This window comes from Protopterus annectens, chromosome 8.part0 (assembly GCF_019279795.1).
Source record: "Protopterus annectens isolate FY-2018-M chromosome 8.part0, PAN1.0, whole genome shotgun sequence".
Lineage (NCBI taxonomy): Eukaryota > Metazoa > Chordata > Ceratodontiformes > Protopteridae > Protopterus > Protopterus annectens.
In genome coordinates this window covers 877,611,834-877,638,935 of record NC_056741.1, presented here as the reverse complement: position 1 = coordinate 877,638,935, position 27,102 = coordinate 877,611,834, and positions in this window count along the sequence as shown.

The following is a 27,102-nucleotide window of genomic DNA, read 5'->3' as shown; positions in this document are numbered from 1 at the left end:
ACATTACCACCACAATTACGGCCACCATTGGAACTCATATTGCCAGCCCGCTCACCGGCATTTGCCTTATCTGGACTCAATTGAGAGGCAGCGCCAGGCACAGGTGTGGGTTGGTTCAGTGGAACACCCAAACTTTTCAAACTGCTCACCATAGCGCTACCATTTACAAACTGTTGTTGCTCTATTAGCTGCTTAATTTGTTTACTATGCTCAAATAACTGCTAATTGATATGCTCAAGCAGCCCCTTAATCTGAGGTTCACAGTCCAGATTCTGCATATTCTTCACTCCAAACCACAAAAATGAAATTCCACAAATGACTGACCAAGAAACAACAAGAAACAGATGTCCTCTGGAACAACCCTGATACTCCGGAGCTGAATGAACCAACACCAATGAAACTACTATTTTACCTAGGTTTCGTTTTATTTTTACAGACTTCTTCAGAAAATAACACATTCCTCACCACTCCAGTAATATATACTCACAATGTCCCACACCTCCACTTTCATTAACCAATCAAATAGTTAAACAATTAATTGATCAGCCAAAACCATACACACCTTGAAATTACATAAATGCACACTCTAAACCAACCAGTCTTTCACTCTAACGATAGTTACATTACATTCATATAAAAACATTAATAATTCTATTAACTACTTGAATATGTACCATTTCTAAAACAATGTAATATAAATGCATTCAATGTACACTGATATACACACACATTAATTCTCTAAAATGCTGTACCATGTACACTCTCCCATCTCATTACAACAACATTAACCTATCCTAAAACATATCCATCAGAAAAGGGCGATAGTTAAAGGCCAAATGGTTAGGGCAGCCAGAATGGTAAGTGAATACGAAGATTTCCTTAAAGAAATGGAACTTATTAGGGGTATGTTCATTAACCGTGGATACCTTGTAGTGTTGTGTGATTCCATTATGTAGGAAGTTAAATATAAGAGGGTTAATGGGGTCTATAGAGCAATTCTGGTTATGAATAGTAATGGTGACAATCAGGGGGATATGTGTTTTGCAGATGAATTGACAAATGAAACAAGTGTTACTGCAGATATGGGAGAGTTATTGTATTTTATAACAACATATAATTACGATGCTGAGTATATAGTTAATATTATTCACAACAATTGAAAACTCTTGAGAATTGATAGCAATATATGGAGAAAAATGAGTACCCCCAAAAAAATTGTATATAGGAAAGGAAGGTCTTTTAAACAATTATTGGAATCAGATGCTAAGGTTATTAATGGGACTGGTAGTTCTCACCGGACTAAAGGAAATTTTAGATGTGGTAGATGTAGTATATGTAGATATATTTTGGTCACTGGTGAAAAAAATAAATGTTGTAGGAAAGTCGATTGGTATACATGGGCATTTTGATTGTTATACCAAAAATGTTGTTTATATGGCCAAATGTGAAGGCTGTTTGGCCTTCTATATAGGGAAAACTTGTAGAACCTTTAGGGAAAGAGTTTGTGAGCATATGCTTGATATCAGGCAGATGAAAATTACTAATGCCTTAGTTAGACACATTGAGCAATACCCAGAGCACCAATTTAAGTTTTGTATAATACAACAAATAAAAAAGCATAGTCAGGGTGCTGTCTTGGATGTGCATCTTGATGTTTTTGAAATGAGATGGCAGTTAAGATTGAATGCTACAGTATTTCTGGGGATTAATGATAACATAAGTATGCTGCTCATATTGAAATTAAAACACATTTTGGGTTGAAATACGTTAATGTTCAAGTGGGTGTAATGTAGTAATTTATTTAATTTTATATGTTTAGGATAGGTTAATGTTGCTGTAATGAGATGGGAGAGTGTACATGGTACAGCATTTTAGAGAATTAAAGTGTGTGTATATCAGTGTACATTGAATGCATTTATATTACATTGTTTTAGAAATGGTACACATTCAAGTAGTTAATAGAATTATTAATGTTTTTATATGAATGTAATGTAACTATCATTAGAGTGAAAGACTGGTTGGTTTAGAGTGTGCATTTATGTAATTTTAAGGTGTGTATGGTTTTGGCTGATCAATTAATTGTTTAACTATTTAATTGGTTAATGAAAGTGGAGGTGTGGGACATTATGAGTATATATTACTGGAGTGGTGAGGAATGTGTTATTTTCTGAAGAAGTCTGTAAAAATAAAGACGAAACCTAGGTAAAACACCCATTTCACTGGTGTTGGTTCATTCAGCTCTGGAGTATCAGGGTCATTCCAGAGGACTTCTGTTTCTTGTTGGTTCTTGGTCAGTCATTTGTGGACTTTCATTTTTGTGGTTTGGAGTGAAGAATATGGAGAATCTGGACTGTGAACCTGAGATTAAGGGGCTGCTTGAGCGTATAAATCAGCAGTTATTTGAGCATGGTAAACAAATTAAGCAGCTAATAGAGCAACAACAGTTTGTAAATGGTAGCTCTATGGTGAGCAGTTTGAGAAGTTTGGGTGTTCCGCTGACACAACCCACACCTGTGCCTGGCACTGCCTCTCAATTGAGTCCAGATAAGGCAAATGCCAGTGAGCGGGCTGACAATATGAGTTCCAATGGTGGCCGCAATTGTGGTGGTAATGTAACTGGTAGAAAAATGCAATGGAAGATCAATAATTTCGGTTTCCAGTTGGAAGGTGTAAATAGAGATACAGCTAGGAAAGTTAACCAAACTTTGGTTAGCCGATTGAAGGAATTTGATAAAAAACTGTTTAACATGAAAAAATTGCAAATTGAAAACAGCTATTTGCAAAAGAACATTGAATTGGGGTTGGTGCCGCGAGGATTGCGGTTTTGGAGATACCCTAATGGTATTGACAATAAAGTAGAAATGCTTGAGGAAGTGCACCAATTGTTTGATCGAACTGGAATAGAGCTTATGAAAATAATGATCAAGCATAATGACTCGCTCATTGCCCGCCACACTTTGGAATTAGAGGAAGAAAACGAGGGTATATTGGCGGACTTAAATTTTGAGCATTACCTGACTAATTACAACAATATATTGGCATCTGTTGAATCTAGTTGTGCCAATATATATCAAAGAAAGCTCAATAAGATAAATAGAAAATCGAACGAATATAAAAACAAGAAGGTATATCCATTATCTGCAGGTAACCATGGACACGGATGAGTAATAGTCAATGATGAACCGGACGCGGGATAGGAAATGATGAGGTGACAGGGTGTCTATAATAGGGAAGGTGAGCAGGGTGAATTCCCTTTAGATGGAGGTCTCAGGCGGTCAGAGAGGTTGAGAAACCGCCAACAGGGACGGTAACAGCAAGCGGCGGACGGGAGCAACGAGTATTACAGGCATGGGGCGAGACCGAAGAAATGGAGCTACGCACAGCAGCATCGTGAACCGCGACAGGGCGGATGAAGTTAGACTGCTCTAATGATCCATTATTAGAAGTAAGTGTTTATTTGGAGCTTGAGTATCAGAGTAGGGGGGTATGTTCTGTTTGTGACATTTTGGATTGTTTTGAGCAGCCCTGTAAATATACTGAAATGGAGGAGAGTGAAGAAGATTTAATGACGTGGCAAAAACCAGGATGTGTGGACTTTATGGACAAAAGTAATAGTAATGTAAATGGAAGTGATTTTGAAATCTCTTGTGTGGGGTCATTTACTGCACTGTTATAACTTGATATTACTTGTGAACCTCCGCTATCTCTGAAAAAACAAAAACAAAAAAAAAATCTTTTTTTTCCCACTTTTCTGAGATTTAAAAAAGTTCAAGTTACAGGCTTGCTGTTCTTGAGCTGTTTTGTAAGTTTCTGTGAGGCCATTTTTGCTTGGGCTAAAGGAAAGTCTCTCTGTTTATCAGTGCAGTGAAAAACATTGAGCTGCTTCCCTGCCCCCCGTGGGAGTGGTTACTGATATGAAACTGTAGTTTTATTGGCCGTTTTGGGTCAATTCCTGGCTCTTTCCAGCCCCTGCTATCAAGCACGCTTTAGAGTGCTTTAGTGCGATTTAGCGCGGAGTTGCCACTAGAGCAGCATCGGGCAGCGCCGGTTTAACAAGGTTAAACTTTTTCTGGCTCCATAAAGTCTGTTCTTCATTTTTTCCCTTAGAACTGCTCTACTAGTAATCTAAACAGTATATCCCTTAACTAAAAAGTGCAGCACTTGTTCCTAAAAGCTTTTACTTGTCTTAAAAGCATCTTCTTTTCAGGTTTAGCACTACTGTATTATACAAAGTCCCTCACTAGCAAACCCCCCCCCCCCCAGGAGTACCCACTTCTTTACTAAGTCCTCTCTTATTCAGTTACACCCCTAACTTCCTCTCCTGTCCAGTTGGTGAATTTGGGAATATTGAGGCATTGTTACAATTGCCTCATGTACACTGACAACCCTCTCCTCCTCCCACATAACACAAATACTTGCGAGAGATGCAGCTATTTAGCCAAACTGGAGGCTGAGCTCTCTCAACTCAGGACTGGCAAGACCAGACAGGAGGAGAAGGCAGCTACACACACCACAAAACCAGTCTCACATAAAGCTATCACAACAATGAATCAAACACATAAACACACAAAGTCATAATCGGAGGCTCTGAGCAAAAATTTACCTAAACAGCAGAGGCCTCCAAAGCAGACATCCAAGCAACTGCCACCTCATGACACACCACAGGCAACACATAAACCACAAAATCAGTGTGCAAAGCAGTCACAGCCCTTAAGGCCAAACACAGCACCAAACATACTTGTCATAGGTGACTCCATAGTCAGACACACTGACGTCCCACTCACCAGGCTGAACAAGGAGAGGGTCACAGTAAGCTGCCTATCGGGCACTAGAATCCGCCACATAACACAAGCACTCGGGTCACTCCACAGCAAGTACAAATATGACACAGTCATTGTCCATGCTGGTGTGAACAACCTGAGACGTACCTCCCTGGACTACATGAAAAGAGACATAGAGGAGCTCTCTGATTATGTAGCCCAGGCAGGTATGACCCTGACCCTGAGCAGTATCCTTCCTTCACCAAGAATGATGCCACAACATAGAGACAAGATGATCAGCTTTAACAATTGGCTTAATTTCTGGTGTCATTCAAAGGGGATCCAGTGTCTGTCTGCCTGGGATGACATGCTTGACAAGCCACGCTGCTTCGCAAGGGATGGCTTGCACCTGTCACCCCTGGGATTCCGGATATTGGCTAAGGCTCTTGCCACCCCCATAGTGCCTTTTTTAGACAAGGCTCAAATTCTAAACCTACCACCCTAGAAAACAAAAATGGGAAGAAACTAAGGGTAATGCTGCTCAATGCCAGAAGTCTAAATCTCAAAATGCACGCACTCGAGGGCCTCCTCAGTATGGAGAACATCGATGTCTGTGCTGTGACTAAAACCTGGTTCAAGGCTCCTGAGAGCACCCCAGCACAATCAGGTTTTACCTCATATCATGCGTTCCGGCCCCAAAACCCGGACCACATCACAAAAGGAGGGGATGTATCCATATTCATCAAGGATACCCACACCTCCAGGTTGGTGGCAATGCACGAAGCATCGGAAACCATCCAGGTGCAATTAACCATAGGCAAAACTGCTCTACAATTTGTAGCATGCTACAGGCCACCCTCTCAAACTCAGGAACCCCACACAGCCTTCCTGAAGACACTGGAGGGTATAAATGTATCTCCAAACACCATTATATTGGGTGACTTCAACTACCCGAATATAGACTGGGAACATTACTCAAGCCCCAACTTTCTAGCCCAAAGGTTCCTGGAGTTTATAAATTCAAATGCCATGGAACAACTAGTCACCATTCCCACAAGAGGAGAAAATATACTAGATCTCATCATCACAAACATGGGGACAAAATGCTCCACACCCGAAGTATATCCCTCATTGGTGAGATCAGATCACAAACTTATCTCACTGGAAATCCACATCCTGCCCCCACCCCAAACAAAAAAGACCACAGTGAAGAACTTCTCTAAAGCAAACTTCACACTACTCAAGACTGGTGTGGTATCCTTCAAGGCCCCCGAGCCAGTGGAAACCACAATCCAAGCTGCGGAAGCCCTTACAAATGCCTTCTACGAACACCTCCAGGACTGCATGGATCAGGCAATCCCTAATAAAACCAAGACTCTTTCCACCAAGGGCAAACGTCCAGTCTGGTGGACCCCAGCCATAAACAAACTTTACAATAAGAGGAGAAAGCTGTTACAGGATAGAGCAAAATCCATAAAAGAGAAGACACCCTTGATCATTATTAGTAAAAAAATATGAGCACTCATAAAATCATCCAAGGCCAACTTTGAGAGAAAAATTGCAATCGATTCAAAAGACAATCATAAGGCCTTCTTCAGCTATGTTAGAAACCTGGGTGGAAACTCCCAGATATGCGCAGAATTAGTCCAAAATGATACAAAAATCACTGAACCCACAGACATTGCCAACATACTGGCAGACAGGTTCAGTGCAAACTTCACCCCCCTCTCTCCCCCCAAAAGGAGAGATAACTATCCCAGCGGAGTGTAGCCTCCCAGGCATCTCAAATGCGCAGGTGAAAGCTGCTCTCTCTAAAGCTAAAAACACAGCATCAATGGGACCGGATGGTGTCCCCGGCTGTGTGCTACACGAACTCAATGAGGAACTAAACCCACATATAAGGCAGCTGTTTAATCTTAGCCTTACCACAGGATACATGCCCAAGGAGTGGCGTACAGCAACTGTGGTCCCACTCCACAAAGGCAGTGCCTCTACGGACCCTGGTAATTACTACCCCATAAGCTTAACAAGCCTGGTCTGCAAAGCTATGGAGAGGATCATAATGGAACTCATAAACAAAGACATAGGGGACTTGCAGACATTGGACCCGACCCAGTTTGGCTTTGTCAAGGGCAGATCATGCCTTTTGAACTTGGTCGACTTCTTCGAAACAGTCACCAAGGCCATTGATGAGGGAAAGGCAGTCCATACAGCCTACCTTGACCTTGCAAAAGCTTTCGACACAATACCCCACTCGGGTATTATAGAGAAACTTACCAGCTTAAATGTAAACCCATATGTCACAAGATGGGTTGCAAACTGGCTAAAGGACAGAACCCACAGGGTTAGAGTTGCTGGCGCCATGTCAGACTCCAAGCCGGTCACAAGTGGTGTCCCACAGGGCTCAGTCCTTGGCCCCCTGTTGTTCGGCATCTACTTCACAGAAGTACAGGCAAACATAGGAAGACTATGGCTGATGACTGCAAACTGGGCGCCATAGTAGAAAGTACATCGGACACAGATATCCTTCAGAGGGGTCTCACGGAAACTGATAACTGGTGCCAGAGCCATGGCCTGAAGTTAAATGCCAAAAAATGTATAGTCATACCCTTCGGGAAAAACAAGGTAATCCCAAGCTACCATATAGGTGGCAATCCATTAAGCACAGAAGAGGTTATCAGGGACCTGGGGACCCAGGTTGACAGTGGCCTTTCTTTTGACACTCACATTGCTAAAGTGGTTAGAAAGACGTTCTACATTGCCCACCTGATCATGAAGGGATTCACATCCAGATCAAGTGAGGTCATTGTTCCCCTGTACTCTTCACTTATCAGACCAATGATCAAGTACAATGCCCCATTCGGGATGTATCTCACCCGACACCTGCAGCAATTGGAGAGACCCCAAAAGTTCCTCACCAAAAGGATAAAGGGACTCCAAAATCTGTCATATACTGCCAGACTGAAGAAACTCCAGCTCTATTCAGTCGCATACCGCCTGCTCAGAGGTGACCTGTGCCTGACATACAAGGCCATGTCCAACCCAGAATTAATGGACATGCTCCACCTCAAAAAAATCGAAATCTACTAGATCCACTAGAGCAAGTGACTTAAACCTTAGCACAGATATAAATAGGACATGCTGGAGGGATAGATTTGTCACCCAGAGACTCCCTATGCTGTGGAATAAAATCCCGGTCCATGTGAGGCAGAGCACCTCGCTGGCTCTGTTCAAGAGAAATCTTGACCGGTGGATGGGAGATCGTAGGTTTACCCCAGGAATCATCTCTCTGTCACTGCTGGACAGAGGCACAACAAACTAATGGGCACAGTATTTTTTAACATAAGGGGTGGCGTAAGCCACAAAACTTTGGGCTAGGCTTATAAATGCCTTAGGGCAGATAGCCTAGTATAAACCTATGAACCTATGAACCTAAATGTCTATGTCTGTATGTAATGTTGCAATATGTGAAATGTTGAATATTATTGACGTTATGCAGGGGGAGGGAAATGCTGTTGGTTTGACTAGTCCATCCATTATTTTAAATGCTCAAGGTGATTACAAGTTGTACAATTATTCAAGTAAGGTAATAAGGAGGGAGCATGCTGAATTGTTATCAAAATGTTTTTCTTTTATACCCTTAAGAAGAGTAAGTTTGACTGAGGTTTTAATAGATTTAAAAATGTTAACAAGAAAAATTAATATTAGGATGTTTTTTGACAATTATCACCAGCAAGAAAGTGTTGGTTTAAGGAAACCAAGTAAATTTAATCTGCCACCAAATGGAATGGTAAATTTATATGAAAAAATGTGTGAGTTGGATATAAGGGAATACATGAGGGTGAGTGGAGCTATTGGAAAAGAGAAGGTTTTCGACAACATTAATAACTTGTATAGAAATGTGGAAAAGTTATTAATAGATTTGACAACTGACAAAACTGTTAGGTTTATGAAGCCTGACAAAGGAATGGCATAGTGATAATGGATAAAATGATTACACAGATTATATGTTAACTATGTTAACTACTGATACATATGAAGAGAGTAGTTTTAATCAAGTAAACATCATTTATTTAAAGATAGATTTATTGGTTGACGATTTATTGATGCAGGGGCAAATGATGAAACTGAACATTATTATTTGACAAATAAATTTCCCATGGTCAGCAACATTTTTTGTATACTGAAATTGCGTAAAGGCTTGAGCAATATTCAGTTCAGGCCGATAGTTGATGGGAAGAGGGGCAAAACATGTTTCATAAGTAAGTTTTTGGACTTTCATTTGCAAAAAGGTTTAAAAGAAATTGGATATATAACCAATGATTCATGGGATTTTTTGAATAAATTAGAGGCAGTTAAAATTAGTGACCATACAATACTATTAACAATTGATGTATGTAATTTGTTTTCAGTCATTCCCAATGGAATAGGATTGGAATGGTTGGAGAAACAATTAATTAAAATGGGTGTATACGAACAGAATCATATTAATGTGTGGCCTTAATGGATGTTGTGTTGAACAATAATTATATATTCTTTGAAGGTTATTATTACAAGCAATGAACTGGAGTAGCAATGGGAGCTGCTTGTGCTCCAATTTATGCAAATTACATTATGTCCTATTGGGAACAAGAATATGTATTTGCAAGTGAATAAATGAAGTATATACAACAATACACCCGTGTTTTGGACGATATATTTGTGGTATGGGATGGACCAATTGTAATTATGAAGGCCTTTATAGATTACATTAATTGTACAGTGCCATTTTTTAGATTTACCCATGAATATAGTAATAATGAAATATCATATTTAGATGTAAAATTGAAGGTAGATCAGACAAAAAAAGTTTTTATTTCTGGTATTTATAGGAAATCTACTTTTTCAAATTCTTATTTGAATTACCAGAGCTGGCACCCTAACCATCAGAAAAGGGCGATAGTTAAAGGCCAAATGGTTAGGGCAGCCAGAATGGTAAGTGAATACGAAGATTTCTTTAAAGAAATGGAACTTATTAGGGGTATGTTCATTAACCGTGGATACCCTGTAGCATTGTGTGATTCCATTATGGAGGAAGTTAAATATAAGAGGGTTAATGGGGTCTGTAGAGCAATTTTGATTATGAATAGTAATGGTGACAATCAGGGGGATATGTGTTTTGCAGATGAATTGACAAATGAAACAAGTGTTACTGCAGATATGGGAGAGTTATTGTATTTTATAACAACCTATAATTATGATGTTGAGTATATAGTTAATATTATTCACAACAATTGGAAACTGTTGAGAATGGATAGCAACGTATGGAGAAAAATGAGTAACCCCCCACCCAAAAAATGTATATAGGAAAGGAAGGTCTTTTAAACAGTTATTGAAATCAGATGCTAAGGTTATTAATGGGAGTGGTAGTTCTCACCGGACTGAAGGAAATTTTAGATGTGGTAGATGTAGTATATGTAGATATATTTTGGTCACAGGTGAAAAAATAAATGCTGTAGGAGAGTCGATTGGTATATATAGGCATTTTGATTTTTATACCAAAAATGTTGTTTATATGGCCAAATGTGAAGGCTGTTTGGCCTTCTATATAGGGAAAACTTGTAGAACCTTTAGGGAAAGAGTTAGTAAGCATATGCTTGATATCAGGCATATGAAAAATACTAATTCCTTAGTTAGACACATTGAGCAATACTCAGAGCACCAATTTAAGTTTTGTATAATTCAACAAATAAAAAGGCATAGTCAGGGTGCTGTCTTGGATGTGCATCTTGATGTTTGTGAAATGAGATGGCAGTTAAGATTGAATGCTACAGTAATTCTGGGGATTAATGATAACATAAGTATGCTGCCCATATTGAAATTAAAACACATTTTGGGTTGAAATACATTAATGTTCAAGTGGGTGTAATGTAGTAATTTATTTAATTTTATATGTTTAGGATAGGTTAATGTTGCTGTAATGAGATGGGAGAGTGTACATGGTACAGCATTTTAGAGAATTAATGTGTGTGTATATCAGTGTACATTGAATGCATTTATATTACATTGTTTTAGAAATGGTACACATTCAAGTAGTTAATAGAATTATTCATGTTTTTATATGAATGTAATGTAACTATCGTTAGAGTGAAAGACTGGTTGGTTTAGAGTGTGCATTTATGTAATTTTAAGGTGAGTATGGTTTTGGCTGATCAATTAATTGTTTAACTATTTAATTGGTTAATGAAAGTGGAGGTGTGGGACATTGTGAGTATATATTACTGGAGTGGTGAGGAATGTGCTATTTTCTGAAGAAGTCTGTAAAAATAAAGACGAAACCTAGGTAAAACAGTCTTTTCATTGGTGTTGGTTCATTCAACTCCAGAGTATCATGGTCTTTCCAGAGGACTTCTGTTTCTTGTTGTTTCAAGGCTTGGCTAGTTACTTTAGACCTCAAGGAGGCATACCTGCATGTCCCAATCAGACAAACTTGCAGAAGATATCTCAGATTCATAGCAGGCTCAATACATTACCAATTCTCTGCACTGCCCTTTGGCTTATCTACTGCACCCAGGGTCTTCACAAAATGCCTGGCACCAGTAATTGCATTTTGCAGACAAAAAGGAATTCAAATATATCCCTACTTGGATGACTGCCTTATTCAAGCAGAGAGCAAGGACATTCTACTAAAGCATCTGGCGTTTGTAAAAAGATTACTAATTTGCCTAGGGTACACAGTAAACAAAAAGAAATCAAAACTAGTGCTCTCTCAAGAGACAGTATTCCTGGGTGCAAGCTTAAATACAACTGCCCAGATGGCTTATCTCACGCCAGACAAACAAAGGCAACTGACTCAATACTTTCAACTGATGGCAACAAAGACCCAGCTCCCTGCCAGAAAAATTCTGCAGGCCCTGGGCTTCATGGCGTCCTGCATTCTACTAATTCCATATGCAAGACTGCATATGAGGAAACTACAATGGTATCTAAAAAGTGTTTGGACTCAACATTGTCACAGCCTGGAGACAATTATAACTTTAATTCCCTGCCTACAACAGGAGTTTCGATGGTGGTCCCAGGCCTGTCACCACAACAAGGGACAGCCTTTCACCTTACCCACAGCCAGGCAGACAATAACAACAGATGCATCGGATTATGCCTGGGGGGCACATATGGCAGGAACATGTATTCAGGGCACGTGGCCCAAGGAACAAATGCATCTTCACATCAATCAGAAAGAGATGCTAGCTGTACAGAATGCCCTGACAGCTTTCAAGGACCTACTACATCCAGGACAACTACTAATAAAGATGGACAATACCACAGTTATGTGCTACATAAACAAGCAAGGGGGCACACATTCCTACCCCCTATGCAGGCAAGCCATGACCTTGTGGAACACAGCACTAACCTGCCAAGTACATCTGCAGGCACAATTCCTGCCAGGAACAAAAAATACAATGGCAGACGAACTAAGCAGAAATCTCATGGACCCTCATGAATGGAAACTAAATCCACAGGTGTACAGCATGATAACAAGGAAATGGGGACGCCCAGACATAGATCTTTTTGCCTCCCCTAACAATTGCCAACTACAGAAATTCTGCACAAGAACTTATCACTCTCGAGCATGGAAAGTGGATGTTCTATCATTCAGCAGGAAAGCCCTGACAGTCTATGCCTTCCCTCCAATGCCTCTTCTTACCAAGGTGCTCCTAAAAGTCAGACAAGAAAGGCCAAAAATGATCCTGATTGCCCCAGACTGGCCACGCCAGCACTGGTACCCAATCCTAAAGAGCTTGTCTCAGGGCCCAGCTTGGCCTTTACCTCAAATTCCTCATCTTCTGACTCAACAAAACAATCAGATTCTGCACAGTCAACTCAGAACCTTAAATCTGGCAGCATGGCAGATAATGTAGCCACTCAGACTGCACCTCTCTCTAAAGCTGTTATGGATGTCATTTTAGAAGCCAGGAGGCCCAGCACTAGGAAATCTTATGCAGAAAAATGGAAGAGATTCTGTGCTTGGAACCAGGTACAAGGGCTCGAACCACTTGTTTCAACTATACCTCAGATTTTACAATACCTAACTGAGATGCTGGACAAAGGCCTATCTTTCTCATGAATTAAAATCCATGCCTCTGCCATTTCAGCTCATTACAATACGGAACCTCCTATTTTTTCACATCCTCTACTAAGACAGTACCTCAGAGGGGCAAAAAACATAAGACCCCCCAAGGAGAGCACCAGTACCAACTTGGGATCTCAATTTTGTTTTAGAAAAACTCACACTGCCTCCTTTTGAACCAGCCAGCACAGCTGACATAAAATTCTTATCATGGAAAACTGCTTTGCTCCTAGCAATAACTTCAGCAAGAAGAATATCAGAGTTACAGGCATTAATGGCTGTGGAGCCTTTCATTATTTTTCACCAGGACAGGGTTTCTCTCAGGAGAAACCCAACATTCATGCCAAAAGTAGTTTCCAATGTGGCCCTGAACCAAACCATTCATTTACCAACTTTCTACCCAAATCCCCAGAATAAAGGGGAAAGACTTCTGCATGCTTTGGATATACACAGACAGCTATGATTCTACTTGGACAAAACAAAAGCTTTCAGAAAAACTGAGCAACTGTTTGTAGCCTATGCTGCAGGATCACAAGGAAAGCCTATCACAAAGCAGACAATTTCAAAATGGATAGGACACTGCATCCGCTTCTGTTATGCACCACATGGCAAATCAGTGCCTAAGGTCATTAGGCCACATTCTACCAGAGCAGCAGCCACTTCAGCAGCCTTTCTCAGAGGAGTACCAACCAAAGACATTTTAGAAGCTGCAACCTGGAGCTCAGTGCACACTTTCACCAAGCACTACCACTTGCCTCTCTACTCTAAATCCAGAGCAGGCTTTGCCACTGCAGTCCTACAGAGCCTGGTAGCCTCTCCAAATCCAATTTAGACCCAGCCGTCAGTGTAATGACTGCAACAGTGAAACACGATGAACATAGTACAGTTATGTACCTACCATAAATGTAGATGTTCAAGTGTATTCACTGTTGCAGTCCAGGTTACCCACCCACCATCCCCCTTTTCATTGCTGGGACTTCTCTGTACTTCTCAACTCTATACAACCTATGTGGTGTATTTGCTTGTAGATGAAGGAAATGTTTATATCAGTTCATGCATGCTTTTTGGCATAATTTAATTTTTCCAGCCTTCCTATCTGGGGGCACCTGACATCTGGGCAAGAAAAACTGAAGAAAATGGCGTCGGTTGCATCTTTTATATCCCTGGTGCACTAACGTCAGGGAAGAGGCGACAGCAACCGACGCCTGACCAAGACTTTGGAACTCGGGCTGACTGCGGGTAGCCTGCCGGCGGATAACCCAAGTGTAATGACTGCAACAGTGAATACACTCAAACATCTACATTTATGATAGGTACACAACTGTACTTTTCTTAACATTTCAGGACATAGAACAGATTTAAGTACCAAGGCCTACTTTAGCTCTGCCGTTGCACAATGATATAGCAGATAATTAGATCATGGACGCTGCAACATGGTACCATCAGAGATATGAATAGGATGATATTCTTTGAATTACTCCAAGTTTGTTGGAAGTTTTTACTTGTTTATTATTTTTTGACCCCCTCCCCCATTGTATGCCTTCCAGCTGACCAACAGCTGCTGTCTAGGACTACTCATTTATCTTAATATTCTTGGTACTATCTTTGGGGTTGGCACTGCAGCAGTAGAGGGTAAGGAAGGGGAAGTGGGGTTGAACAAAGCAGCCAGCAGTATTGCATACACTGTCCTGCTTGTTCAGGGATTTTCTTTATGCCCTAACTGGGCAGAACTTCTGGCATCATAGTTATGCTTCTTAACTGTCCAAATTTTAGAGGAATACCATATTTTTTTCTCACATTTTTGTTCCATTTCTCCTAAAATGTGAAATTATTTAAGCAAGTCTAACTTAATAGTACCATCAGTATAAATGTGTCCCTAATATGGGGCATTTTCCCCTGATTATTTTTTTAATTTTACCCTAGCACTGGAGGTAAAAGTTGAGAACTATGTGAGTATCACAGCACATAACATCAGTTAACTCTAGTCCCACTTTTTTATTTTTATTTACTATTTGTTGTCTGGGTTAGTCTCACTAGACCAGTGCCCTTTTTTAGGGAAGACCTGAGATAGTATTCATACTAAGTAAAGAAATTTGACCAGGGTACAAATAGGGCACTGGGGAATTTCCCCTACTCTTTTAAAGACTCTCTGTGAGATAGTCACTAGGTAGTGCCAGACAGTTGTTACAAGCAATCAGTGGATCCAAGATGGTTAGTGGAGATAAGATCATGAAGAAGAGAATGGAAAGTGTAATTTAGAAGAACAATTATGCATTGGAATTAAATATTGTGGCATCGGGCTGTCTGGGTGGCACTGTCGTACAAAACAAAATGATAGATGAAGGAGAACCATTAGCCCTGCAGTAGTGTGGTGATGGTCAAAATATTTGAGGATGAAGAGGCAAGATAAAGGAAAAAGGATGTTGTAAATGATGATTAGAATGAACAGGGGGGCATGTCTGACCAGTGGAGCAACTGGTTTTGAGGGCGTGCTCTTTGTTGGGCTGCAGAAAGACGCAGCAGAGAGTGATAAACAGAAAGAGACTGAGAGCAGTGATACTAGAGGAAAAACTTATACAGCAGCACTAGCAGGTTCAAGTGAAAGACTGCAGAAAGAAAAGGATTCAAAGGTGCAGTGGAGACAGACTGGAGCTGTTGAGAGGTGGAGGAAAAGGGTGAAAACAATGACAGACAACAAATAGAAAGGTACTTTGTCTTACACAAAGTTGTCATGCCCGTAGGATTTAGTTTGTCTGATATTAGGGCATTAATACATATAGGAACTTTCTGTGAAATAACATTCCAGACATTTGTAACAGCAGAAAAAAATGATAATGAATGTGAAAGGAGATGTAGTGTATCTCCTTGGAAGGACATTGTTTATCAAAATTTAAATAAACAGTTAAAAAATGTTATAGACAAATTACCGCTATCACTCCTAAAGTATCCTGTAGCAAGAAGCTGCAACAAAACTGAACGAAGTAACTAGCAGGATACACCACGAGAATACGAACATGTAGATAAAAACTTCTTTATTCCAAAAAGCAGATAAACATAGAAAGATAAGCGCTTTTGCGTGCTTCATGCACGCTTCATCAGATCTATTAAACTTAGTCAATCCCATCTCTTCTTATAGTAAGCAATCCTGTCAATTAAACATTAACAATTGAATAATTGACTGCCTGTTAAAATTTCAATATTAACTTTTAAGAACCCCATGCGCCAGTGTTCTGTTATCATCAACTCAAACACTCTCAGGCTGCCTATTGAATTCAAATAGCATATACTATAAATGATTGCTGAATAGATCAAGTAAATAAACAATTCGATTAATGTCTGCATCTACTCAGAAAAAACATGTGACATATATATAAAAACATTTTTAAGAGATGTTTCTAAAAAGAGCTGTTTAAAAAGAGCTGTTTTAAATAGTATCTGTTTAAAAAATATATATACAATGATTTAACATCATATGCGATATATTAATCGCATAAAACAGATGCAAAAACAATGCCGTCTGTATTGTTTCTCCATTAATCTCTGTCATCATATCCATGGCACTGTTATATAAATTATTAAATGAAAAATAAAAATAAAAATTTTATGCTTCATAATCCATAACATGGAAATATCAACTCATCCAGACTCACACTACATCTCCACTCACCCATGACGCTGGTGGACTTTCATGAGATGGTACTGAAGCATGTGTCCAACAAAAACCAGCATACAACAGGTGTAAACATGATTCAAAATACCATGAATAAAAAATATATATATCTTGTGCTGATGAGGTGCATTTATACAGTCTAGCAATCAATAAGTTAATTTGTGCAACCCAGAGTTAATCTAATTTCAGGTAATTCCAATATTGAAGTACTTCAAGCTTCGCAGCGGGTATAAAGTCCCATGCTAACCTAAGATGTAGAAGTTGATGTATATAATGTGCATAATTCCTACTACAAGATAACCCTTTTAGCGTAAACATATCACTGTGTAAAATATGTCAAAATGTAATTCAACAATCACATATATCATAGTTGTTTAATCTATCTTTTATTCAAAGCCAACTGGTTCTCATATGTGCGGAGTATATATGGAATGTATATATATGTATATACTCCTGTCTAACCATCAGAACGATATCGAAGGAGCTCATGTCTACCTTTAAATATTGCATCTGTGAATTAAATTTGACTTGTAGATTATATGTCATCTATCTTATTATATATCTAGTGAAATTCTTCAATTCTTATTACTGCAGAGTATTATAATGCATAATAATAATATTTAGAAGTGTTTCTCTAAAAGATGCTTCTAAACAATTCTTTTGAACCAATCAATTTTGTGTTGATGCTTAAAATAATTGATTAATAAAAATATTTATAAATCCTGTATCAATCTCTTATTAGTATAAGCTGATGTTTAAATAAGTTCTATATAATAGGTCATATTAATTCCATTCAAAATATAGTCAGTGTAGAAAAATAAATAAATAAATAAAAAGTAGATTCATTCATAAACATTTAAATTTATTGGTAAGACTCTGATCGATAGCTAACTAGCCTCTTAATGTCTTATTTCCATAGAACTAATAGTAAAAAAACCCCATTGGTTAGAATTGTTATAAAACGTGAATAAAATATGATGAGTAAGTAAATAGATATTATGCGTGGTAGTCAAAGCTTCTATAAGTTGCTAGTGTCATGTTCACAATATCTAAAAGCTGCTTGCAACACATGAAAATGTATCTAGTAAGTGAAGTAAAATTCCATAGAGCCCCGTACTAACCAAATGATTCCTTACTCAGTATATAATTCCTGGATGGTAATATAAACGATCTGACAAATAATGTAGGTATATATAATAGTAAAGAAATATATATGATATATATAATAATAAAAGTCAAATTTTATTCCAAGAATGGTTTCATATCCATGGATATGATGACAGAGATTAACGGAGAAACAATACAGACGGCATTGTTTTTGCATCTGTTTTATGCGATTAATATATCGCATATGATGTTAAATCATTGTATATATATTTTTTAAACAGATACTATTTAAAACAGCTCTTTTTAAACAGCTCTTTTTAGAAACATCTCTTAAAAATGTTTTTATATATATGTCACATGTTTTTTCTGAGTAGATGCAGACATTAATCGAATTGTTTATTTACTTGATCTATTCAGCAATCATTTATAGTATATGCTATTTGAATTCAATAGGCAGCCTGAGAGTGTTTGAGTTGATGATAACAGAACACTGGCGCATGAGGTTCTTTAAAGTTAATATTGAAATTTTAACAGGCAGTCAATTATTCAGTTGTTAATGTTTAATTGACAGGATTGCTTACTATAAGAAGAGATGGGATTGACTAAGTTTAATAGATCTGATGAAGCGTGCATGAAGCACGCGAAAGCGCTTATCTTTCTATGTTTATCTGCTTTTTGGAATAAAGAAGTTTTTATCTACATGTTCGTATTCTCGTGGTGTATCCTGCTAGTTACTTCGTTCAGTTAAAAAATGTTACAATTTAGAACAACTGAGATTATAGAATGAGTTAAAAAATTATTTTTAACTTATGTCAAGATGTGTATGATATAAATAGTTGTAGATGGTGAAAAAGTATAGACTGGGAGATGGGAAGTTTATGTAACTTTAAACGCAGAAAATAATAAGTTGTATGTACCTAATGGGATAATAAAGATGGGAAAATGGAGTGTTAAGTACTGGGGAAGAGGAAAGCATGTTTTTTTTTCCTGTGGGGATGAATCACATTTATCCAGGATTCTACAAAAAGGCACGGACAGTGTTTAGTACTTAGAAAAAAGTGGAAGATTCTACTGGGGAAGAGTGAGTTGAAGAAAAACAAGGTCAGAAGATGGACTGAAAAGCACACAAGCAAGGGAAAAGGATATTATAAGTATACCATCACTTAATGTGACTAGCATGAAGAATAATGTTAGAAATGTGTTGGTGTTTGAATGTTTGATGCAAAGATAGTTTCTTTGCTTGATATGAGGTACAGTAGAAAGGAAAAGTGAGGAGTTTGAGATGATGTGGATAAGAAAAGAAAAGTAGTGTGTACTGTACAGAGTAAAACATGATAAAGTGTTGCAGTATTATTAAAAAATGAAGACATGAACCTATTAGATATAGTAATAACAAAGAGAGTTTTATTGTGTGATTTAAGAAAGGGATATAAACTATTTAGATTAGTTATAGCATATACATATACAAATGTAAGTGAAAGAAAAAAATAGTTTTTAGGGAATTCAAAGTTGCATGATAGTAACTAATTTAAGAAAGGTGAAACAGAAAATAGTGAAAGATATAATGATGATGTGAAATGTACTAAATAATGGTAGGTTAAGAAAGGTAAAGAAAAAATATACTTATTAGAGAGGTTTACTTAAAACAGAGATTGATTATTATTTTAAGAAGACATGCGAAAAACAAAATATGGAATTAGAGAAGCAAAATTTTCAGATCACAAGGCTGAATGAGTAATAATAGGAGAAAATTCAAATGTAATTAAAGAATATGTTAAAAAAGTTTGACAAGCAAAATTGCAGGAATGGAATGTTTTAATGAAATTTCTTAAAAAAGAAACTGTGCAATTGTAGGAAGGTCATATGTTGATGAAACCATTTTATGGAAGTTTGACAAAATGGTGGATGGTATATTAAATAAAAGTTTAAAAATATATTTAAAATAGAGAGGGGGCAATGGAAGAAGGAAATGTGGCATATAATCAAAATTAAATTTGTGAAAAATAATTGAGAAAGTAGAAGGTCTCGAAAAGGAAGAAAAGAAAGGATATAAATATAATAAAACTAGAAAGAATGTTATTTTGACAAAAATATTATTTGAAAGAGAGGAAAGAGGATATATTCCTATTTTAGGTAAGACACTGAGATATAATGAGCGAAAAATTAATGTAGTGAAGGATGGAAAAGGACAGTTAAGATATAAACAAGAAGAAATTATGGATATATTGAAAAGTACATACAGAATCTCTATAGGAAATGTAAGAGGGGGTGTATGAAATGTGAAAGAGGTGAAAAAGGAAGTTGTGGAAGAAAAGTTAGAGGATGTCAGAAAGGAAGAAAAATCTGAATCTGCACCAGATCCAGCTGGAGGTACAGTTTTTATAAAGAAATGCCAGGTAATTAAAATGATGTTTTTCCTGGAAAGATTTAATGATCAGATAGAGAAGGATATAAAAGAAGAAGAGGAAGAAGACATTTGTAAAGAATTATAAAATGTAAATGGAAAAAAAGGGGAAAGTGGAGAAATTAAAAAATGGAGACAAATTACATTAGGAAATACTGTCTATAAAATATTTATGAGGATTATTCAGAAAAGAATGATGGGTGTTATGATAGAAGAACTGGCTTAAGGGTGTATGGGATTAAAGGAAAAATAATGAATGAAGTGTTAATGACAGTAAAATAAGTATGTGAGCATATATTAATATGAAAGGAGAAAGAAAAGTAGCAGTGTCTGATGTAACATGTGATTGTATTGATCATGGAGAAATGTTAAACATTTTAAAAGAATATCAGTTAAGACGGGAAAATAAGAAGCATAGTGAGGGCAATTTATGAAAATTATTGTATGTGGCTGATGGTGAATTGATGGGTTAGAAAAAAGATAAGACAAGAAAGAGGGTGTGAAGCAGGGTTGCCCATTGAACATGTAGTCTGTGATGGTAACAAAAGCAATTATACAGACATGTATATCAGAGTTAGAGGAAGGTGAATGGAACATTCAGGAGGGGATAAAGGTTTCATTAAAGTTAACTTAGGCTAATAATTTGGTTTTAGTAGCCGCCAACAGTCATTGGATGAAAGAGAAATGTTCAGAACAGAACACATTCTAGGTATAGTAGGACTACAGTTAAATAACTCAGAAAGTAAGGGTTTTGGAAAAATACTAAAATGACAGAAATGTATTTTACTACTAGGAGTGAGACCTATGTTCTAGTGGTAAATTTGAGAAGGAACAAACAGTAATAGAACAATGAAGAGAAGTTCAAAAAGAAATATAAAAATATGTAGATTGGTGGAAAGTGTTTCAAGTGTCCTAAGGAAAACAAGGTATAAATGTTAAACACAAATTTTAGGAAAGTGTGTATATTTTTCCAAAATACATGGAAAGTGAATTTGTTTTTTGCTGGGTCAAGGCTGAATCTAATTAAAACAGTAGTAGTTTCTAATTTAAAAGAGAAGGTGGGGCTTGAATTTAATAAAGCTGATTGTTTTCTAAACATCAATAAATTGGTTTTGGGTGTTAAAAACTGTATGAAAAAAGATAATACTGGGGAATGTATTATTTGAAAAATATAAAGAGAAACTAAATGTTTGGAAGAGAAGGAATATGAAAGAAAAATTATATAAATGAAGTACAGATGAAAAAGAAAGAATGGTATAATGAAAGGTAACTACTATGTTAATTATTTGGAAAAGAAGAGTGCATACAAAAAAGCAACAATGCAGAAAGGATTTGAATATTTTTTGAAGTGATTTTCTCCTGCATATTTTGTTCTACAAATTGCAAGTGAAAAGTAACACAAAATATAAAATGATAGAAGAATGAATATGTAGTAGCTATAATATTGAAGAGACACCTCAACACTGTGTTTTGGATTGTGAAAAATGAAGTTTTTTGAAAATTATTCAAAGATGTTTATGACTGGAAAGTATTTAAAAACACATATGAAAATTGTGCTTTATGGGAACTGTAAGGTTTGGAGTGGGAAAGAACTTGAACAATCTGGATAAAATCTTATTAATTTCTCTTTGGTATTTATGGAAAAGAAGATGGAAAATTGCTGTACAACACAAGAAAAGATGAGGAGGAAGTAATATGTGATATAAACAATGGTTATGTTAGAAGAGGCAGGGGGAAAAGTTTGTGGACTATATTTAGGTAAGTGAATACAAGTGTTTTATAGAATGTATAAAGCATGATGTAAAGTGTAAATATAATGAATATGTAAATAATGAAAGAAAACTGGAAACATGTAAATACAATAAATCATCCCCTGCTATTTTTGATAAGTGTCATGGGATCTTTTACATCCACCTGAACTGCTACTAGCTCAGGCAAATGGGACCTTGATTTAACATCTCATCCAAAGGATGGCAAACTCAGGAGTGCAGCCCCTCCCCCCATACTGCATTGCACTTCAGTGGTGAAATGTTAATAGAAATCTGCCTCGCAAGCTCAACATCTTCCCAGCCACACCTCTCAACTTCTAAACACAATAAATCTGGACAAAGACAAAATTGATGGTGGCACAAAGGCCCAAAATCAAGGACAATTTTTAAATGTTGCTCTTATAAGTTTAAAAAATCAATACAATAACAGGTTTTGCATTAGCATGCATTCTGCAAAAGGATATGAAGCCTGAAACTCAAATGCATGTCATTATTTAGAGGCATCAGTCCCTCAATAATTTTCCAATTTTATAAAGAGAAGGTCAAAAATATGAGGCAAAAAATATGGACATGCTTCAAAATTCTGGACAGTTGATAGGTATGCCCCCATCACTGGGGGCCATGTCTGACCATGCGCAGAAACCAGTTCTTTTCTCACTCCTAGAGCAGGAGAGCTGGCAAAAAGCCACTCTTTCCAACCCTGGTTTTTAGTTACTGAGCCACTAGTCAAGCTCATGCTGGCAGGGTCATAGTCCATCTGACTAGCAGCTGGAATTTTCTTTGTACTGGAAGCAGAGTATCAAAAAAGTTGAATTTTGGACTGATGATGTACAAAATCAGGTCATTAACAGCTAACAGTGATTCTACCCAAACAAATAAAGATGTCTGAGTGGCCTAGTGGGCTAATGCACTAATGCCCTACGTTGTGCCTGAAGTCACCATGTCTGAGTTTACATGATAAACTTGTCCTCTTAATAAAGTATTTTTTTGTTGGTGAAAGAAAGATTTTAAGCTGACTGGTTAGAATACAACACAGGAGAGTCCACCATTACAGTATTCTCCTGTCCTAGAGAGAAGCTGACTTACTGGGGTTACTGAAAGCCTCCCAGGAACAACAAACGGAGGGGATATGCACATATTTTGTTGCATCTTAAATGTGAAGCTACAAGAAATGATGAGCATTCACTCTTGCACCACCAGTATTAAAACTCTTATTCAGCAAGAAACTCTTGCACCATGAGTACTAAAGTAAACATACATGCTCTGTAAGCCCTAATCGCAAATACACAAATATTTTTTCAAACATTCTGTATGTGACAACATCCTGAACAGATAACATTTGCTATGGATGTGAAATTTCTTTTTCTGGCTATAAATATTAAAATATTTTGGATGTGGAAGATTGTAAAACAAGGGAATGGATGACATAAATGTCCTTCAACTGAGTGTATCCACATACTGCTTGTACTACTGTCCTTTATAACCAAATAAACATTATTATCTCATTACCATATGAATCATTCACCAGTGCTATAAAAACTATGTGTTGTTACTAGAGCAAAGATGCAGGAACAGAGAGGTTATTAAAAATATAAGGGGTGTGAGAGGCTGTAGAAAATACTCTGCAAGAGAGGTAGGACATTACAGCTATTTCAGCTGAAAAGAGTAAGAGGACGACTTAAATGCCAATACTATTTAATAAAATATATGTTTTCTAAATAAGTGATATTGTAATAAGGTTTAGTTTTTTTTTTTTTGTACAGAAGTAGTAGTCCAATGGGTATATGGGTGGATGGGAGTCCATGTTGTCTCTCCCCTTCTGTAATATATAGCACCTTGACATCCCTGTTGGGAACATATAATATAGAGAATGTTGATGGGGTCTCTGGTGATAACCCCAGCTTATTCTATATTCAAGGCATAGATGTCAAGAAATTCATCTCATGAGTGAAGTGAAGCTCAGAAGACGAATCTTGCTATCCATGTTAAGAACACATAATAGATATGATCAAAGAGACCCAGTCATAATTCTTTGTAGGGTATAAAGTTTAGTCTGCTTCATGTGTTACCAGCTGGAGAAAAAATATAGGTGCATGAAGTGTTCTACAGCTTTAAAAGCTATAAAATACTTAGTGCTATCCCACAGATAACAGGTAGTGAAATATCCGTTCATCCAATGAAAACATGTCTTTGAAAAGTTGTTAAAGAGTTCAGTATGCCTCAGTTTTGTTTTCTGTATGACACTGAAGTGCTTAATAGCTTTTAAAGGAGTGAAAATACCTTGGCCACTGTTTTGTGGTGGCTGATGTTGTTCTGTAGCACAAGCCTAGATGTTGAAAGTGCATAAAGGTGCTTAACAAAGTTTTCTTTTTCCCAAACTCAGAGCATCATTCAGTGCTTCATACACTACAAGTAGTCAGAAGCATAGTTAGGCTGGGGCGATGGGGTCAGCTACTTCAGGTGCAAAGTGTTATGGGCCATGACTGGCAGATGCCACTTAGTAAGTAGTTCAATACTAGCATTCATTTCCATTCTGACCTTACATGTTTTAAAAGTAGAAAATCTTTGAGGGTTTTTTTTTTTATTTTTGCTTCTCAGCTTAGAGTTGAGGAGTGCTGGACTGGGGAATGGCACCATGCTCTAGATGTGCCAGATACAGCTCTTTAAATGGTTATGATTCTAGAGACCCATAGTTCATTGAAGTGTTTTATGGCTTTGAAAGTCATAAAACACAGAGTGCAGTTCCACATACAGTGGGCAGAAGTAAATTGTCAATCTGAGGAACAACAACAGGGATTAAAAGCTGTTAGACTCCGCTCTGCCACACTTTTGTGTATAATAGTGAAATGTAAAACAGATTTCATAGCTCTGAAAATGCGTCAGATGTTTCATGGTGGGCACTGTTATCCTCTAGCATGAGACTATTTATTTATTTAAGTTTGATGACTGGGGAAGTCAACTGGGCCAAGAAGAGCCCATTTTCAATGGAGACCCAGGGAGAAAAGCTCCACAATAATTGCAAGCTACATTTCACATGTTACAAAGGGACATAGTTTGTACAGCTAATTAAACATTTACAGAGAAGCTCCGTGATATTTGCAATTGGCTTGTCACAATGTTACAAAAATGAAAACACATAATTCAATACAGAAATTTCAACATTTACATAAAGTGAATATTTTTGTTATAAACTCAATTGTAGGCTTAACATTTAAAAATATATAGCTACTAACCATTAGTAGGTTAGGAAAATATATGCACGGAGAGGGTAATAGTATATTTGAGACTGGAGGGTATAGTACAATAGATATTAGAGAGAAAATTAGTTTTTAGCAGGGGAGGGATTGTTTTGGGTGGGATGAAGTAATAGTAGAGGTAGTTGGATGAGTCAGTGCAAGGTGGAATGAGGGGAGGAGGGATTTTAAGTTGGAGCATGGCAAGGGCATTCCCATTTGGAAGAAGGATGAGAGAGTAGCTGAGATTTGAAATTTGTATGGTTAGGTAGGTTGCAACAACAACAACAACAACAACAAGGTAGGTTGCGTAGGTGTGTGGGGAGAGAGTTCCACTATTTAGCTAAGGAGTGGGACAGCAGTAGATGGCCAGGAGGTCATGCAAGTTTGTGGACCTGAAGGAGATTTTGGTTTTTGGATCTGAGTGAGCGGTTGGGAATGTAAGGTTTTAAGGAAGTAGCGAGAGCTGGGCAGTTGGCAGGTTTAATGATGAGCTTGTGGGCAATGGTGAGTTGTAGGTAACTGAGGTAGTTGGGTAGTTCAAGCCAGATGAGGATGAGGAGGGAGTGGCAGTGGTGGGATGAGTTTTTTGAATTGGTTGCAAATTTGGAGATCTTGTGGTAGCAGGATTCTAACTTTTGTTGGATTTTCTTGATTGTGGAGTGGATGTGGGTGTCATATTTTAGTTCTTCATCAATAATGATGCCACGAAGCTTGGTGTCGGGAACAATTTCAAGGAGGGTGTTGTTTTGGCTCTGTATGGTGAATGTGGATTTGTCAATGGAGGTTTTGGTAGGGGGAAAACATTAGTTTGGTTTTATTTGCATTTAGTGCCAGATGGTTAAACTACAGCCAGGTTTCTGTTTTGGAGAAGGCTAGTTGGGTTTTTGCTCGGAGCTCGGAAGGGGAGAAGACTGAGCAGATGATTGATGAGTCATCTGCATATTGGATGATAGATGAGGCTGGGATGGATTGGTGAAAGTTGTAAATTAATAGGTTGAAGAGAAGAGGGCCAAGAACAGAACCTTGTGGGACATCTGTGGATGTGGGAAGGAAGGGGGAGGTTGAAGTTTTCCATTGGACAGCTTGTTGGCGGTTAGACAAATAGCTGGAAAACTAGGCGGTGGTGGTGGGAAAGAGGTGTAGGGTGGAGAATTGGAATATAAGTAGGGTGTGTGAGATGGTGTCAAAGGCCTTTGACAGATCTAGGAATAGTGTGGATACGAACTTGCCTGAGTCTCGTTTGAGGTTTATGGTTTCAAGAAAGGAAAGAATGGCAGTCATGGTGCTGTGGCCAGGGTGGAAACCGTGTTGGGAAGGGGAGAGGAGATTGTTTAGTGTTAGGTGTGCCATGAGTTGTGCTGGTATTGTTTTCTCTAGTATTTTAGAAAGAGGAGAAAGGATGGCAATAGGCCTGAAGTTGGTGGTATCAGTATTTTTGCCAGCTTTGTGGAGGAGGATGTAAGCATGGTGACAGATAGAAGGGATGTATGATTCTTGTATGGATCTATTTATAAGAATAATGATGGGATAGGCAATGCTGTCTGCTGATTGTTTGAGAAAGGTGGGTGGAAGGTTGTTGGGTACATTGTGACAGGGTTTGGGTTTGAGGAGAAGTCTTTTCATAGTGTTTGTGGGGATGGGCTTGAGGCAGAAAGATGTGGAGGAAGGTTAATGATTGGGGTGGTTGTTGGGGCAGGAAGGGGTGGTGGTGGAGGAGGAGGGGTGGGAAGGAGGCTGATAGTTTAGCTATGCAGTTTCTGAAGAATGAGTTGAACTGGCTAGCTGTTTCAAGGTTGGAGAGGTTGGGGTCTGGGCAGGAGTTTTCTTTGTTGCCAGGATGCAGCATGGGTGAGATGGAGTCCCAGAATTTTTTGGGATTTGTTGAGTGCAAGGACTGGAGTTTGGAGTAGTGGGCTTTGTGGTCTATAATTATTAGTTGTTTTGCAGAGTTTCGTAGTTGCTTATCCTCTAGGAGGGTGTAAGGGGTTTTATGTTTTTGATATCGTTTCCATTTTTTGTCCCTTTGGTGCAAGGCTAGTTTAGTATCTT